Genomic DNA, 17,022 nt, shown 5'->3' with positions numbered 1-17,022 from the left:
ATGATGGGTCTTTTTTCCAGGAATGATGTATGTTCTTTTAAGGTTACTATATATTAAAAATTAATGTGTGACGAAATACTAACAATTTAAACATTTAACAGCTTAAAAAAGAAACAAATTAAAAATGGGTCTATATTACTAGACCAAAAGATCAGAGCAGCGAATGTATGTACATCAAGACATTTACGTCAATGTACATACAGAGCGAAACACCTAAAGGGCGAAAACCGGAACGCCGAACGTGTTTCATCATCATAATGCACCACACAGGTAGGTAAAATTTAAACTAAAATATTAAATTAATTAGATTTTGCAGGGGGGCAAGCCCCCCTGCACCCTGCCATGTGGGGGCTTTGTCCCCACACCCCCCTTCTTAAATATACCAACTCCAAGACCGCATTACCGTGGGGAAAAGGATATATTTCCTTATCCCCACCATCATGTTGTTGGCTATGAAACACGTTCGGCATTCCGGTTTTCGGCATTTAGGTGTTTCGCTCTGTATGTACATCGACGTAAATGTGTCGGTGTACATACATTCGCTGTTCTGATCTTTCGGTCTAGTAATATAGACCGATTAAAAACATCTACAGACAATAATAAGATACCTATAAAACAGTATAATTCACCTTAAAACCCATACAAAATCAAAGGTAAATCTGCAAAAAACACATAATAATAATAATAATAATAATAATAATAATAAATATAAAATAAAAACAACAGTAGGTGATGAAATCAGATACCTGAAAGGGAGCATGTATTTATCTCAGACAACATTAAATGGCCTGAGCAAAAAGGTAATGTAAAGTGGTGTCAATCCATACTCCAAAGTGTGACAAAGAATAGCCTGAACATTCCAGTCACTTCATTTAGGGTATGCTTATTCTCCAAACAAGGAAAGATTCAACTAGACTCATGGCATTTTAAATAGGTAGGCGTACTTGCTGTGTGTGTTTGTCCTCTGCAATGGCTCTACTCCCCATTCAGAATGTGTTTCTGTGATTCATGCTCATGGACTCCCATTCAGGATATGTTTCTGTGTCTCATGCTTACGGACTCCCATTCAGGATGTGTTTCTGTGGCTCATGCCCACAGACTCCCATTCAGGATGTGTTTATGTGGCTAATCCTCACAGACTCCCATTCAGGATGTGTTTCTGTGGCTCATGCTCATGGACTCCCATTCAGGATGTGTTTCTGTGGCTCATGCCCACAGACTCTCATTCAGGATGTGTTTCTGTGGCTCATGCCCACAGACTCCCATTCAGGATGTGTTTCTGTGGCTCATGTTCATGGACTTCCATTCAATATTTGTTTCTGTGATTCGTGCTCTTGGACTCCCATTCAGGATGTGTTTCTGTGGCTCATGCCCACAGACTCCCATTCAGGATGTGTTTATGTGGCTAATGCTCACAGACTCCCATTCAGGATGTGTTTCTGTGGCTCATGCTCATGGACACTAGGATACACTTTTTCTCCCGTATGTCCCCACATCAATTTAAGCTAGCTACCAGAGAATGAATGAATACACACAGTTTAGATTATGGTGCTCAAAGCATGACAAAGCCTCTGTTTTTAATTTTGTTAAAGCATGACACTCTCCCCTAAATCATTTAGTTAGTATATTAGCCCTACAAAAACCTACTTGAAACTACTGAAAAGTTGACAACTATATTTTAGTACTAAGTTTTATTCTGGGCACAGAACTGGTCATTCTTCAGTAATTATAAGTAACAGCAGGCAGCCAAGCCGTATACTCGCGCAGAAGATGTGCACTGCTAACACACCTGGTCCAGAATAGCTACTCTGATCAAATTAAGTTTGTTTAGTCTCCATATTAGCCCTGTTAATTGAGTAATGGCTAGAAAAAAGGGCAGTCATTTAATTTCCTTTAACAAACAGTATACCCCTCACTGGTGAGATCAGATCACAAACTAATCTCGCTGGAGGTCCTCATCCCACCCCCACCTGAAATAAAAAAGACCACAGTAAAGAACTTCTCAAAAGCCGACTTCACACTTCTAAAGACTAGTGTGGTCTCCTTTAAGGCCCCGAGGCGGAAAACAGTACTCAAGCCGCTGAATCACTTACAAATGCCTTCTACCAGCACCTGCAGGACTGCATGGATAAGGCAATCCCAAGCAAAACAAAGACTCTTTGTACCAAAGGCAAGCGTCCAGTCTGGTGGACCCCAGCCATAAACAAACTCTACAACAAAAGGAGGAAGCTACTACAAGATAGAGCAAAATCCTTAAAAGGTAAGACACCCTTGATCACTATAAGTAAAAAATAAGAGCTCTCATAAAATCATCCAAAGCAAATTTCGAGAGAAAAATTGCTAAAGACTCAAAAGACAATCATAAGGCCTTCTTTAGCTATGTTAGAAACCTAGGAGGAAACTCCCAGATATGCTCAGAACTAGTTCAAAATGATGTGAAGATTACTGATCCTACAGACATTGCCAACATACTGGCTGACAGGTTCAGTGCAAACTTCTCCCCCCCCAAAGGAGAGATATCTATACCAAACGACTGCAGCCCCCCAAACATCGCCAGCGCCCAAGTGAGAAGTGCCCTCTCCAAACACAACACACAGCATGCATGGGACCTGATGGTGTCCCCTGTGTGCTCCACGAACTCAATGAGGAATTAAACCCACAGCTAGGACAGCTGTTTAATCAAAGTCTTACCTCTGGACTGCACTCCAGGAGTGGCGCACTGCAACTGTGGTCCCACTTCACAAAGGCGGTGCCTCCACCGACCCTGGAAATTACCGCCCATTAGCTTGACAAGCCTTATCTGCAAAGCCATGGAGAGGATCATAATGGACCTCATAAATAAAGACATAGGGAATTTGCAGACTTTGGATCCAACCCAGTTTGGCTTTGTCAAAGGCAGATCATGCCTTTTAAACTTGGTTGACTTTTTGAAACAGTCACCAAAGCCATTGATGAGGGAAAGGCAGTCCATACAGCCTACCTCGATCTGGCTAGGTATCATTGAAAAACTCATCAGCTTAAATGTTAACCCATACATCACAAGATGGGTTGCAAACTGGCTGAGTGACAGAACCCACAGGGTCAGAGTTGCTGGCGCCATGTCAGACTCAAAGCCTGTCACAAGTGGTGTCCCACAGGGCTCAGTCCTGGGCCCACTCTTGTTTGGCATCTACTTTAGTACAAGCAAACACAGGAGGGACAAAGTTTGCAGATGACTGCAAACTGGGCCATAGTAGAAAACACATCTGACACAGATATCCTTCAGAAGGGTCTCACAGAAATGGATAACTGGTGCCAGAGCCACGCCTAAAGTTATATGCCAAAATGCATAGTCAAAAACAAGGTTACCCCTAGCTACCAAATAGGTGGCAATCCACTGAGCACAGAAGAAGTTATCAGGGACCTGGGGACCCAGGTTGATAGTAGTCTGTCATTCGACACCCATGTAGCTAAAGTAGTTAGGAAGACCTTCTACATTGCCCACCTTATCATGAAGGATTCTCATCTAGATCAAGGGAGGTTATAGTCTCCCTTTACTCATCACTCATCAGACCAATGATTGAGTACAATGCCCGAATGTATCTGACCCGACACTTGCAGCAGCTGGAGAGGCCACAAAAGTTCCTCACCAAAAGGATAAAGGGTCTCAAAAATCTATCCTATGCTGCCCGACTGAAAGAACTCCAGCTCTATTCAGTTGCTCAGAGGTGACCTTTGCCTAACATACAAGGCCATGTCAAACCCAGATTTGATGAATATGCTTCACCTCAAAAATCTAGATCCATCAGAGCCACAAGGCGGAGACTTAAACCTACACGGCTATTAATAGGACGTGCTGGAGGGATAGATTCATCACCCAAAGACTCCTATGCTGTGGAACAAAATCCCGGTACATGTGAGGCAGAGCATGGCCTTGTTCAAGAGAAATCTTGACCAATGGATGGGAGATCGCAGATATACCCCAGGGATTACCTCAGTGTCACTGCTCGACAGAGGCACAGCAAAATAATGGGTATAGTTCCCCATACTAAAGGGGTGGCGTAAGTCACAAAACGATGGGCTAGGCTTGCAAATGCCCTCGGGCAGATAGCCTAGTATGAACCTATGAACCTATGAACAAATTGAAAGATAACAACCTCACATTCATAACATAAGCTCTATTTATTTTACTGGATGCCAGTTGAAACTCTGAGGTCCTAGAGTGTGATTCTTGTTGTGATGACATTTTAAGTGCAGAAAGGGAGAGTATATAATAAGCATGAAATTGCAGCATTTACAGATTATAGTGTATTCCCCCTTCTCAGAGCTACAGTGATTAGTAAGTATCAGTAGCAGGCGTGTCCTGGTGCAGGGGGCTTCAACTCTCCCCCGTACAAAAATGTTTAAAAGACATAATAGCAAGTTGCAGAATTTGCTGTTAATGTTAGAAATTGCACTGTAATTTTCAAGAAGGGATGCATATTATCCAGTTTTTACGTTCCAATATAGGCCTGTATTTACTGTTCCAAACCTGGAATTCCCAGCTTATCCACATCTGTAGCATGGTCGCTTTTCATTCAAATGTTAATAGCAATTTTGACAATTCATATTTTTTTGTAATGGGCCCTTATCTCTTTTCTAGTGTTCATGTTTGTATTTATATTTACATTTCCCTTTCTTAAAGTAAACTCATTTATTTTGCTTCCTCTCTTATTTCAATAACCTATGCTGACAATCATACTGCTTCAAACTAGTAACAGCATTTTGTTTTCTGCAAAAATCATGCCTTTAGGATTGTTTTCCTTTACTTTTTTTCTTTTATTGTATTGTAATAAGGATAAAATGTCTGCAATTGTTGTGTATTGCTACTTAGCCCTTTTTCTGTTGTGCATCAACCAAACCAGAACAACACTTCTTGTTAAAACCATATTGTTCCAAAGCTATTTTTTTGTAGATGGCTTATATTCATTTCTATTCTATTCCATTAAATAAACAGATAGATTAGATAGGTAGATAGATAGATAGATAGATAGATAGATAGATAGATAGATAGAGATAGATAGATAGATAGATAGATAGATAGATAGATAGATAGATAGATAGATAGATAGATAGATAGATAGATAGATAGATAAAGTTAGCACCTAGCTGAACAGTTCTGTAATTCATTGATTTATTAATTTTCCAGTACGTTCCTTATTCTCTTCAGGGTTGAAGGCAGAGCATCCTAGCAGACAACAGACAGTAAGGAATGAAAGCAATCCTGAAAAGTTTGCCATTCCATCATAGAAAGTACATGCAAACACACACACACACACACACACACACACACGCACACACATATGTACTCCAAAAAACAATATAGGCAATTTGCTGGACTGTTAATTAGCTCATCATTTGGATGGGGGAGGTAACTGGAGAGTGTAGGAAATCCACATAGAGGCAGCACATACAAGCTTCATGTAGAAGGCATCCCAGACTGGAATTCCTTTGGACAACTAAGCACTGCAAGGCACCAATGATAACCATCATACCACTGTGCCATCCTAACTGCCATGTTTAATTTTCATTATATTACCCCATGACGCCCATTTTAATGGTATAAACCAAAGAATTTCTGAAGAAATTCATAGCAGACTGGTACATAATTCCTGCTTGCTTGTACATTTAGCAAATTACTGATATATCAAGCACACTTAGTCAAGAGAAAAGAATCAGGCACATCTGTGGATCCACTCAGGATTACCATCTGCTACAGACACACATTCACTACACATTGCAACCTGTTCTTGTTATTGGTATGCTCCTTGGCATAATTTCTAAACCCCTCTGAGGTTTTATCTCTCAAATATTTGTCGCAGTATCATTCAATGTCAAACAATAATCTATAAGTGAAGGGAGAGTATGAAACTACATGATTAATTCAGGCTATGAAAAAGCAACCATTGAGACAGTTACTTTGCCTTTATGTTCTCCAATCGAACTCACTAGAGAAAGAGGTAAAACAACACCCCAGAGAAACAATATGTTTCATCTTAACTGAGCTGCTCAGTATGAATAAATTACATCAAAATGTCAATTTCATACATTGCCTCTTTGCATGAAGAGAGTCTGCACTATGACAGAAATTTGCGTGATTGCTGCAACTCAAGGGACTTGTAGTTAAGTTTTGATTTGTACAAATTAGTCTGAACATTTGCAAGACAAATGTCATATGCAAGTTATATGCTGAAGGCAGTAAACATCAGAACTTAGGAATGCAAATTACATACTCTCAAAAGGAAAACACATTAAATGAATGCATGTGTGTGTGTGTGTGTGTGTGTGTGTGTGTGTGTGTGTGTGTGTGTGTGTGTGTGTGTGTGTGTGTGTGTGTGTGTGTGTGGAGGGATGTGTGTCTGTGTGTCGAATGCATAATATTAAATATGCATTTGACTGACAAGGCAGCACTGCTACAGGAAATAACCAAATACTCAAAATGCTGGTTGAATGCATGACTTTTGAATTATGTGTATAGCTATACCTTTGAAAAAAAAATCAAGCAATGCCACTTTGGTCCACTAACAGAAAACACAAAGCCCCTGATACAGGACTTAAGATGTGTTGGACTAACATATGTTTCACAATTACACAAGTTTCAGACTAACAGGAATCCTTCATCAAGACTTATTAAGTTACTAATGTTAGATTAAGTGCTTTAATAGAAAGGAAAGGACATAATTACTTTCTTATTGGCTAAAACGCTAAAAAAGACATTGGAAATGTGTATTCAGCTTGGATTCTTATTATTATGGCAACTATAACTCAGAAACAGAAACAATGGCTAGGATTCAGAATGGGCTGCTGCCAGTGGTAATCCCTGACATGTCTGTTTTTTCAGTGGTGGTATTCCTTTATAATTCAGAGGAAGGACCTCCGCAGTGATTCTGACTGATCTGTAGAATCACAGTGGAAGGCTGTCTCAATGGTCATCTCAGTGCTAATGAGACCTTCCAGTAGAGCAGCTTATTATAATTAGCTATGCACGTATCCCTGGAAATTCTTGGGTAAATTAGCACTGCTGGCCAGCCATGTTAGTAAACATGGCCTAAAAGCTGTGGTCCCTCATTACAGTCACTGGGTGTACTGCATAAATGATAAGATCACGTGTGTCTCCAGAAGGGTAGTACTGCAGGGTGTAAGTGTGTGTGTGTGTGTGTGTGTGTGTGTGTGTGTGTGTGTGTGTGTGTGTGTGTGTGTGTGTGTGTGTGTGTGTGTGAGGGATGTCTGTTAGTGTGCCTGCGTGTGTATGTGCACACATGTGTGTATATGAGGGACTGCCTAGCACACCGCCCAACTCCCCTAGACTAACAAGCAAAGCAATTAATACTGGGGAGAGCACTAGACACCAGGGACACTTAAACATTATTAATGGAAGTGCGTAATACAGGAGCATACAAGTTTCACCAGGGATACTTTATAAATATTAATGGAAGTCCATAATATGGGGGGAGACACTGGACACCAGGGACAGTCTTGTATATCACACATAGCCACTTAAAAAGTTAACAAAACAACAGATTTTGCAGCACAAATGATGTAAGACATGGGGGAAGACTAGACAACAGGGACCCTCTTTAATATTATCTTAAGCTACTTACAATGGTATTGGAACAATGTTTTTTACAGCATGAAGGATGTTTTGAACCATAACCCCTCCCCCCACAGGCGTACCTCAAGGATCCATCCTTGGCCCATTACTATTTAATGTCTTCATCAATAACTTACATACATCCTCCTATGAAGGCACTCTAATCTAATATGCAGATGATTCCACTATCATCTGCGTATCAGACACATTAACTCACGTACAACACATAACACAACAAGCTTTCTCTATCATAGAAACATAGCTGTCCAATGCTGAACTCCTACTGAACCTCAAGAAAAAAACAATGCTCCTTCTCTTCACCCACAAACCCCATAACTCCAACAAAACAAACTTCAAGATCTTTTCAGCCAACGATACCAAAATTGAATTGGTTCAGCATACCAAACTAGGTGTCACAATTGATGATAATCTCAAGTTTGACCTACACATAAAAACAGTATAAAAAAAACACAAAAACTAGGCATGCTATACAGGAATAAAAACCTCCTCACTGCAGCTACCAAAATTACCCTGGCCAAAACCTACCACTTGCCCTTACTGTTATATGGGGCCCCAATTCTAACTAATTTACAGATCTCCCTAAGAAAAAAATAGAAAGCTGCTATAACAAAATTGCCAAACTTGTCATAAATGGAACCCCTCTAACTCATCACTGTAAATCCCTACATTCCCTAAGATGGCTTGAACTCCCACTCCACCTCCAATACGTACAACTTACTACGGTACATAAAATCATCCACAACCCACTAGCTTGTCCTCCTGCCCTTATCCCATTAATTAGCTTTTATATACCAAATAAACAGATTTGAAGACAAATGTCCTCAAAACTTATAAACCTAACAAAACACCCAGGCCTAAGCCTTTACCCCTGCTCTGTGTCAAATCTATGGAACTCCCTTCCTTTAACTATCAAAACTGCTACTACCCTGCACTTCTTCAAAACCTCTATAAAAGAATACTTCAGCAAAGCTTGGATTTGCTAAAACCAAAGCTAAAGTTTGCTCTAGAGAAACCAAATAAGGGTCCAAGACCAGGAACAAACGATAAGTAGTCCAAAAGGGCTTTATTCAGAACTCAGCCAAGCACACTTTAACGCTGTACATCAAAATTGCGTTTTCGAACATCTTCATCAGAAGCAAAATCACATATCATACCCAACAACCCCCTTATATAAGCAACATAATCAATCAATAAAAACATCAATCAAGCCATTTGAATAGAATAATTAAATAATTGAACAATAAATAGATTTTAATTCATAATATCTCATCATAAAAATATATATATTAAAAAAATGCTGGTTTTAATAAAAAAAATTTAAATCCTTGATCTTCCTGTTTAAATAAATATTTAATAAACATTTATAAAATTATTTTTATATTAAACAATACCAGCCAGTCACTAAAAGTTAATTGTTACTTTATAGATTAAAATATAACTCCTTAATATATCACCACCTACTGGAAAAAAGTGGAATTGTATTAAACTAAATCATAGCTTTGCAGCCCTTAATTTAAGTACAGGGAGAAGGGAAACCATGTCATTAAGACCGGGATTCATATTAGCCTCTAATATGATCTGCCAGTAAAGTTCTCTGTATTCTAACTTGGTTTCCCACATACCACCTCTGACCTCTTTGGGAACCACTTCCAAAACAAAAAAATGGAAGGAGGCCTGTTGATAAATCTGTGTGTGGCGAAATAGAGCATTATTAGCATTACATTTTTTAATTTCATACAGATGTTCATATATTCTAGAATTGAGCTTTCTCTCTGTCTTTCCCACATAAAAGGAATGACAGAGATTACAGGTAGCAATATACACCACTCCATTAGTGTTGCAGTTGGAATATGTGTTACCTACAATCTGCCTATCTCTACTGGGAATGTAGATACTGGCACTGTTGGTAATATACTGGCATTGAGAACAAAACCCACACTTGAATGTTCCAGCCTTACCCGATTTGTTCTTATGGTTAGAACTACCCCCAAATTCAAACAATCTCTTAAAATTAAAGTCTTTTCTATATGTAAATTTTAAAGGTTCCTTATGTATGTGTTCCAAATCTGTAAACTGCTTAAACCTATCCCATTCTCTAGTAATTATCTGTTTAATAATACCCGAATCTCCTGTATAGTCCATAACATATGCTTTTTCCCAACAATTCAAAGGATTAGTGTTGATAATAGGACTAACATCTTTCTGACTCAAAATGGGTGCAAACCTACCCTTTCTCCCTTCCATTACCTCTTGAAATAATTCACAAACCAATTTTTCTGGATACCCCCTCTCCCTAAACATATTCATAATAAATCCAGCATCATGTATAAAATCAATTTCATCTGAAGTCATACAACTGGCCCTAACTAATTGACCCTTGAGAAGATTCTTCTTCTGAAAAAAAGGATGACCACTGGTAAAGTGGAGATAAGAATTTGAAAAAAGTCTTTTTCCGGTGAATTTTAGACTTAAAAGAATTATTAAACTTGGTTAGGGAAACATCCAAATAAATACATTCCTGGTTGTTTAGGTTGTAAGTAAAATCCAAAAAATTAGTTGTGCTCTTAAGGTAGGCCAAAAATTCAAAAAAATCTTTCCTGAGAATCTATCCAAAAAATACAGATATCATCAAGGAAACGTTTATAAAAAACCCAACACTTAGCATATTCACAGTTGTTAACAAATAAATGTTCCCACCATGACAAAACAATATTAGCATAAGAGGGGACACATTTGGCCCCCATAGCTACACCCCTTTCCTGTTTATAGAATTCCCCTTCAAAATACATAAAGTTATTTTTCAAAATGCCTTTCATAAGCAAAAGACATGTTCTAAAATCATCAGTGGAAAGGCCACTGTTTTCCCTCATACTGTCCTCAAGCCATGCAAGACCAGTGTCATGTGGAATAGAACCAAACAAATCCACAATGTCGAGGGTCACGAAAATAATCTCTGAAGAATAGAGGTTAGTTTTAACCTGTCTCAAAAAGTCCCATGAATCCTTTAAAACCGTTTTACCTTGATTAGCCAGGTCCTACAGTTTCACATCAGTAAACTTCACTAAAGGGGTGGTAACTGAACCCTCAGATTAAACTATTAATCGTAATGGAGGGTCGTCAGGGTCTTTGTGAACCTTCGGTATTCCAAAAACTGAAGGAACTCTAGGGTTTGGGTTACTCAAAAAATTAAATACATCCATATCAATGGAACCTTCAAGTAACAAATCATTGATTAAAAGATTACTTTTAGATTTAGCAATATTAACCTCGTTGATCGAGGCTCTAGAATACTTGGAAGTATCAAGTAAACAATCTTTCATCTTGGATTCATATAAAATAGAATCCATAAGTACCGTTCCACCCCCTTTGTCGGGTTGCATTATTCTTATTGTTCTGTTGTTTTTTTTAAGGAGTTCAAGAGTTGATTTTCATTTTTGGATAAGTTAAAAGCTATCCTATGCTCATTAATAGTGTTTCTGATCTCTTTTTCCAGTAGCTTTTCAAGATTTTTAAGCTGCGGATGAAGGGGAGGGTTGATGGTACTTTTTTTTCTTTAAAATGGGTGGGTCACAGGAATTGGAATTGGTATCATGAAACATTAAGGACAAATTTTGTTTCCTTAAAAAAAGTTTTAAATCAACAATAGCTCTTGGAACACTCATTTTCCTAATGGGAATAAATTTAAAACCTTTAGAAAATAAATTGAAATGGTCCATATTAATGTCCTGATTGCTATAATTAAAAATGTTGTAATTGTTACACTCAAGGATATGTCCTTGTTGTGTAATACTGATGCTGGGTGTTGAAAATGTTACCTCCTCCTGTTGGTCCTGTAATTGTAATGGTTGTAAAACACTGGGTTCTGGTTGTGTATCCTGTCCGACCTCCAAAGGGGGGGGGGGGTGTATGATCTAAAGGGGTGTCCTGATGATTGTTTAAAAAAAATCCTGCAAATTTTCTGAATTTCCCCCTTCAACCACTGTATGTTAATCATGTCTAACATCATTCAAACGATTGTTGTTGAAGGCCCTAGGTTTGGGATAAGCTATCCCTTGCTGGTATTCCCTGAGGTCCCTCTCCTAGGTTTAGGATAAGCTATCCCTTGCTGGTATTCCCTGAGGTCCCTCTCCTAGGTTTAGGATAAGCTATCCCTTGCTGGTATTCCCTGAGGTCCCTCTCCTAGGTTTAGGATAAGCTATCCCTTGCTGGTATTCACTGAGGTCCCTCTCCTAGGTTTAGGATAAGCTATCCCTTGCTGGTATTCCCTGAAGTCCCTCTCCTAGGTTTAGGATAAACTATCCCTTGCTGGTATTCCCTGAGGTCCCTCTCCTAGGTTTAGGATAAGCTATCCCTTGCTGGTATTCCCTGAGGTCCCTCTCTAGTTTCCCTACCTTTCTTTTCATGTTGAGAATGCATTCCTTATCTATTTGTTTAAAAATATCATAATATAGAACCTTCTTAGATTCAACTGTGAATAGTAAATCGTTTATAATACTGTTATTAATAGAATTCATTTTATCTAAAAGGGAAGTTCTAACCCTTTCGTTTTCTGCCAAGATAGCCCTCACCACTTCCAGGCCACATTTATCAAAAATCTGAATCAGTTCTCTATGAAAAACTGATCCCTCCTCTACCCTATTAGGGTATTTGCAGACCCATAAACCCTTAGGAACTATATTTTTACTTAAACATTCTGTTAGAAAAGTCGAATCACAACCTAACCGCTTGTATCTATCCAAGTAAAAATGTAAAGAATCAAGGTTTTCCCTATAAGTAGGTGTATTTACAGCTGAATGGGAAGAAGCAGTTTCAGAAAAATTAAAACTATATTTTCTGTCCAAAAAGTCCTTGTAATCAACTGGATTTATGTTTTTAGAAAAGTCACCTTGGTTCCGAGATACTCGTTGTTCTTTAGGGGCTGCGGGGTGTCCGCTAAATGTTTCACGCTCATCCGTTATATTAGAGTGTAGTAGATGTGGAAAACCTTCAAAATCATGGTCCGTTGAGCCCGGAAGGGCATTGAAATGATAGTCTCCATTAATCCGATTAAATGCACTAGTGGAGGGAACATTGGTCTGTGTACACGTAGTTACAGGCAAAACCGCTCGGCTGGAAACTGCAGAAACTACAGAATTGCACAAAGGGGTCAGCAGCTCCACCAACTGGGAGAGCTGACCAATAACCTTCCTCATTTCCTCTCTTTCAGTGTTAATCAAATCGTTGTCAGTCTCTACCCCTGGCGCCTCTGCCATCTCAAACGAAGCGAAAAACCAAAACCAAAACCAAAGCTAAAGTTCGCTCTAGAGAAGCCAAATAAATGGAACCCCTCTAACTCATCACTGTAAATCCCTACATTCCCTAAGATGGCTTGAACTCCCACTCCACCTCCAATATGTACAACTTACTACGGTACATAAAATCATCCACAACCCCCTAGCTTGTCCTCCTGCCCTTAGCCCATTAATTAGCTTTTATATACCAAATAAACAGATTTGAAGACAAATGTCCTCAAAACTTATAAACCTAACTAAACCCCCAGGCCTAAGCCTTTACGCCCGCTCTGTGGCAAATCTATGGAACTCCCTTCCTTTAACTATCAAAACTGCTACTACCCTGCACTCCTTCAAAACCTCTATAAAAGAATACTTCAGCAAAGCTTGGATTTGCTCATGTATGAGCCCAGGCTGAGGTACTCTTATGCCTTTTTCTACCTGTACTCTCTCTATCCCCACTATTAAGTTACCCTCCCCTTCCTTCCCCTACACATACTCTCCTGAGGTTACACTCATACCTTTTCCACATCTGTTCCTACTATCCCCACTATCATACCCTGCCCTTTTCTTCTATATCCTATATGCCTTCACCAATATAATCTGTTACCTTATTTCATGACCGCTTGAATATCAATATAATCATTGTGATAATCATCTGTTATGTATATAATGTTGTATCTTCCTATTATCAGGTTTTCCATATAATTTATGCTTCAACACTAGGACTTTATTATGTCTGTTTTTATTCTGACAAACTAATAATGTGTAGTTTTGAAATTTTGGACTTGAATGTTATGCCTTTATTATGTCTGTTAAGTTCTCATTCTGACAAACTAAAGTGTTGTTTTCAAATATGACTCTGTCATTGTCCATGTTGGAGTGAATGACTTGAGACGTACCTCCCTGGACTACATGAAAAAAGACATGGAAGAGCTCTCAGATCATGTGGCCCAGGAAGGTATGACCCTAGCCCCAAGTAGCATCCTGCCTTCGCCCAGAATGATACCACAGTATCAGGACAAAATGACTGACTTCAACAATTGGCTAAGCTTCTGGTATCATTCCAAGGGGATCCAGTCTCTGGCTGCCTGGGACGACATGATCGACAGACCATGATGCTTTGCCAAAGATGGTCTGCACCTGTCGCCTCTGGGATTCAGGTTACTGGCTAAGGCTCTTGTCACCCCTATAGTGCCTTTTTTAGGAAAAGTTCAAAGGACAAAACCACCACCGTAACAGGTACAACCATGCAAAATCTGAAGATAATGCTACACAATGCTAGAAGTTTAAACCTCAAAATGCACTCTCTCGAGGCACTCCTAAAAATGGAGAACATCAATATCTGTGCAGTAACTGAGACCTGGTTCAAGGCTCCAGAGGAACCCCTGCAATACCAGGCTACAACTCTTACCACACTTCTCAGCCCCAATCCAAGAGTGAAACACTGAAGGTGGAGGAGTGTCCATATTCACCAAGGATATTCACGCCACCAGGCTAGTTGCACAACACAATGCATCTGAAATTCTCCAGGTGAAACTAACACTAGGTAAGACTGCAATCCAAATTGTAGCTTGATACAGATCCCCCCCCCCACAATGCCCCAAGATTTTCACTACACCTTTCTAAACATACTGGACAATATTAAGATACAACCAAACACCCTAATACTGGATGATTTCAACTATCCTGCCATTAACTGGGAAAACTACTCATGTACTAACACCTTTGCCCAACGGTTCTTGGAATTCATAAATTCCAGTACCCTGGATCAACTAATTCATAGTCCCACCAGGGGCTCCTTTATCCTAGACCTGGTCATTACCAACATGGGAAATCAATGCTCCACGCCTATGGTCACCCCCTCGTTGATCAGGTCTGACAATAAGCAAATCACCCTTGACATCCACATCCCTCCCCCACCCCCCCACCCCCTGAGTAAGGAAACCTCCATAAAAAACTTCTCCAAAGCCAACTTCATGCTACTCAAGTCAGAAGTGACAAACTTCATGACACCCATTCAGACAGGAACTGTAGGAGGACATCCACTCGTGCATGAATCATGCCATCCCAAATAGAACCAAGACGCACTCCTCCAAAAAAAGGAAGCCAATCTGGTGGTCCTGTGCCATAAACAAACTTTACAACAAAAGGAAGAAACTGTTGCAGAAAAGGGGAAAATCCCAGGATGTAAAAAATTCCCTTAACAGCCTCAGTAAGAAGCTGAGATCCCTCATTAAATCCTCCAAAGCTAGTTGCGAAAATAAAATTGCCAAAGATTCCAAAGACAACCACAAGGCATTCTATAGCTATGTCAAGAATTTAAATGGCAATGCTCAGATCTGCTCTGAGCTACAACAGAATGGCATTAAATATACTGATCCCAAGGATATTGCCAATATCCTGGCAGATTAATTCAGTGCCAAATTCACCCCCTCTCACCCCCTAAAGGGCCCATCTCAATACCGAAAGATTGCCAACATTCAGTAATAACGGCCACGCAGGTAAAAACTGCACTCTCCAAAGCTAAGAATACAGCATCCATGGGACCAGACGACATCCCAGGCAGTGTACTACATGAACTACAAAATGAACTGGCACCTTGCCTAAGTGTCATGTTTGATCATAGCCTCACCTCAGGCTTCATGCCCACTGAGTGGCGCACAGCTACAGTTATCCTACTCCACAAGGGGGATCCACCTTGGATCCTGGAAAACTACTGCCCCATCAGTCTGATGAGCCTAATCTGCAAGGCCATGGAACGTATTATCATGGAACTTATAAACAAAGACATTGGCAACCTTCAAACACTGGACCCCACCCAGTTTGGGTTCGTGAAGAGCCGATCTTGTCTCCTGAACCTGATTGACTTATTCGAATCAGTCTCCAGAGCTGCGGACGAGGGTAAGGTGGTCCGCACAGCTTATCTGGACCTCGCCAAGGCCTTCAACACCATCCCCTACTCTGGAATCATAGATAAACTTACTAAGCTGAGCATTAATCCATACTTCTGTCGATGGGTTGCCAACTGGCTTACTGACAGAATCCACACTGTAAAGGTAGCCAACTCCAGCTCCAGACAAGTGACAAGTGGAGTACCTCAGGGTTCAGTCCTGGGACTGCTCATGTTTGGCATCTACTTCTCTGAAGTATAAGCCAACACTAAGGGACTCTGGTTAACAAAGTCCGCAGATGACTGCAAACTGGGAGCCATTATTGAATCCCCAAATGATGCGGATACTCTACAAAAGGACCTTACAGAAACAGATGCTTGGTGCCAGAGCCATGGGCTCAAGCACAATGCCAAGAAATGTATAGTTATCCCCTTTGGGAAAAAACATGTACCTGTGAATTACCACATAGGTGGCAGTACACTAAACACCGAACGTGTGATAAGAGACTTAGGGGCACAGGTGGACAGTGGTCTCACCTTCAATAACCACATCGCCACAACAGTCAGGAAATCCTTCCATGTGGCACACCTCATCACTAAGGGCTTTTCATCCAGAAAAAAGTAGGTCATTGTCCCACTGTACTCATCCCTCATTAGACCCATTATAGAATACAACGCCCCATTTAGTATGTACCTCTCAAGGCATCTGCAACAACTGGAAAGGCCACAGAAATACCTCACTAAAAAGAATCACAGGCCTAAAGCAGATGACCTATGCTGACCGTCTAAAAATCTCCAGCTATACACTGTCGCATATCGTCTACTCAGAGGCAATCTCTGCTTAAAATACAAAGCCATATCAAACGCAGAGTTGTTGGACATGCTACACTTAAAGAAATCCCAATCCCTCAGAGCCACACGCTCCAGGGATCTAAACCTTGTCATCACAATGAAGAAAACATACGGGAGGGATAGGTTTCTGATCCAGAGACTCCCCAGACTTTGGAACTGACTGCCCATACATGTTAAGCAGAATGCCTCTTTGGCTCTCTTCAAAAGGAACCTTGATGATTGGATGAGAGATAGGAAATTCATCCCAGGGATCACGTCAGTTGCTCTGCTAGACAGGGGTCCAGGGAAGAAAATATTGTGGGAAGAAATAGCCAGGGAATTATTATGGCTAGGCTTGTATAGGCCCTAGAGCCGATAGCCTAGTACCAACCTATGAA

At 40.2% G+C, this 17,022-nt stretch overlaps 1 protein-coding gene across 1 annotated transcript in view; it reads left to right on the top strand.

Annotated features, from left to right (window-relative positions):
• Window positions 1–17,022, top strand: part of ALK (ALK receptor tyrosine kinase) — a 1,522,063-nt gene that overhangs the window by 1,476,847 nt on the left and 28,194 nt on the right. The window lies entirely within an intron of this gene.

The sequence above is a fragment of the Protopterus annectens genome, chromosome 1.part2 (assembly GCF_019279795.1).
Source record: "Protopterus annectens isolate FY-2018-M chromosome 1.part2, PAN1.0, whole genome shotgun sequence".
Taxonomy (NCBI): domain Eukaryota; kingdom Metazoa; phylum Chordata; order Ceratodontiformes; family Protopteridae; genus Protopterus; species Protopterus annectens.
Note: the sequence above shows the minus strand (reverse complement) of the source record. Positions and strands in the feature narration are given on the sequence as shown.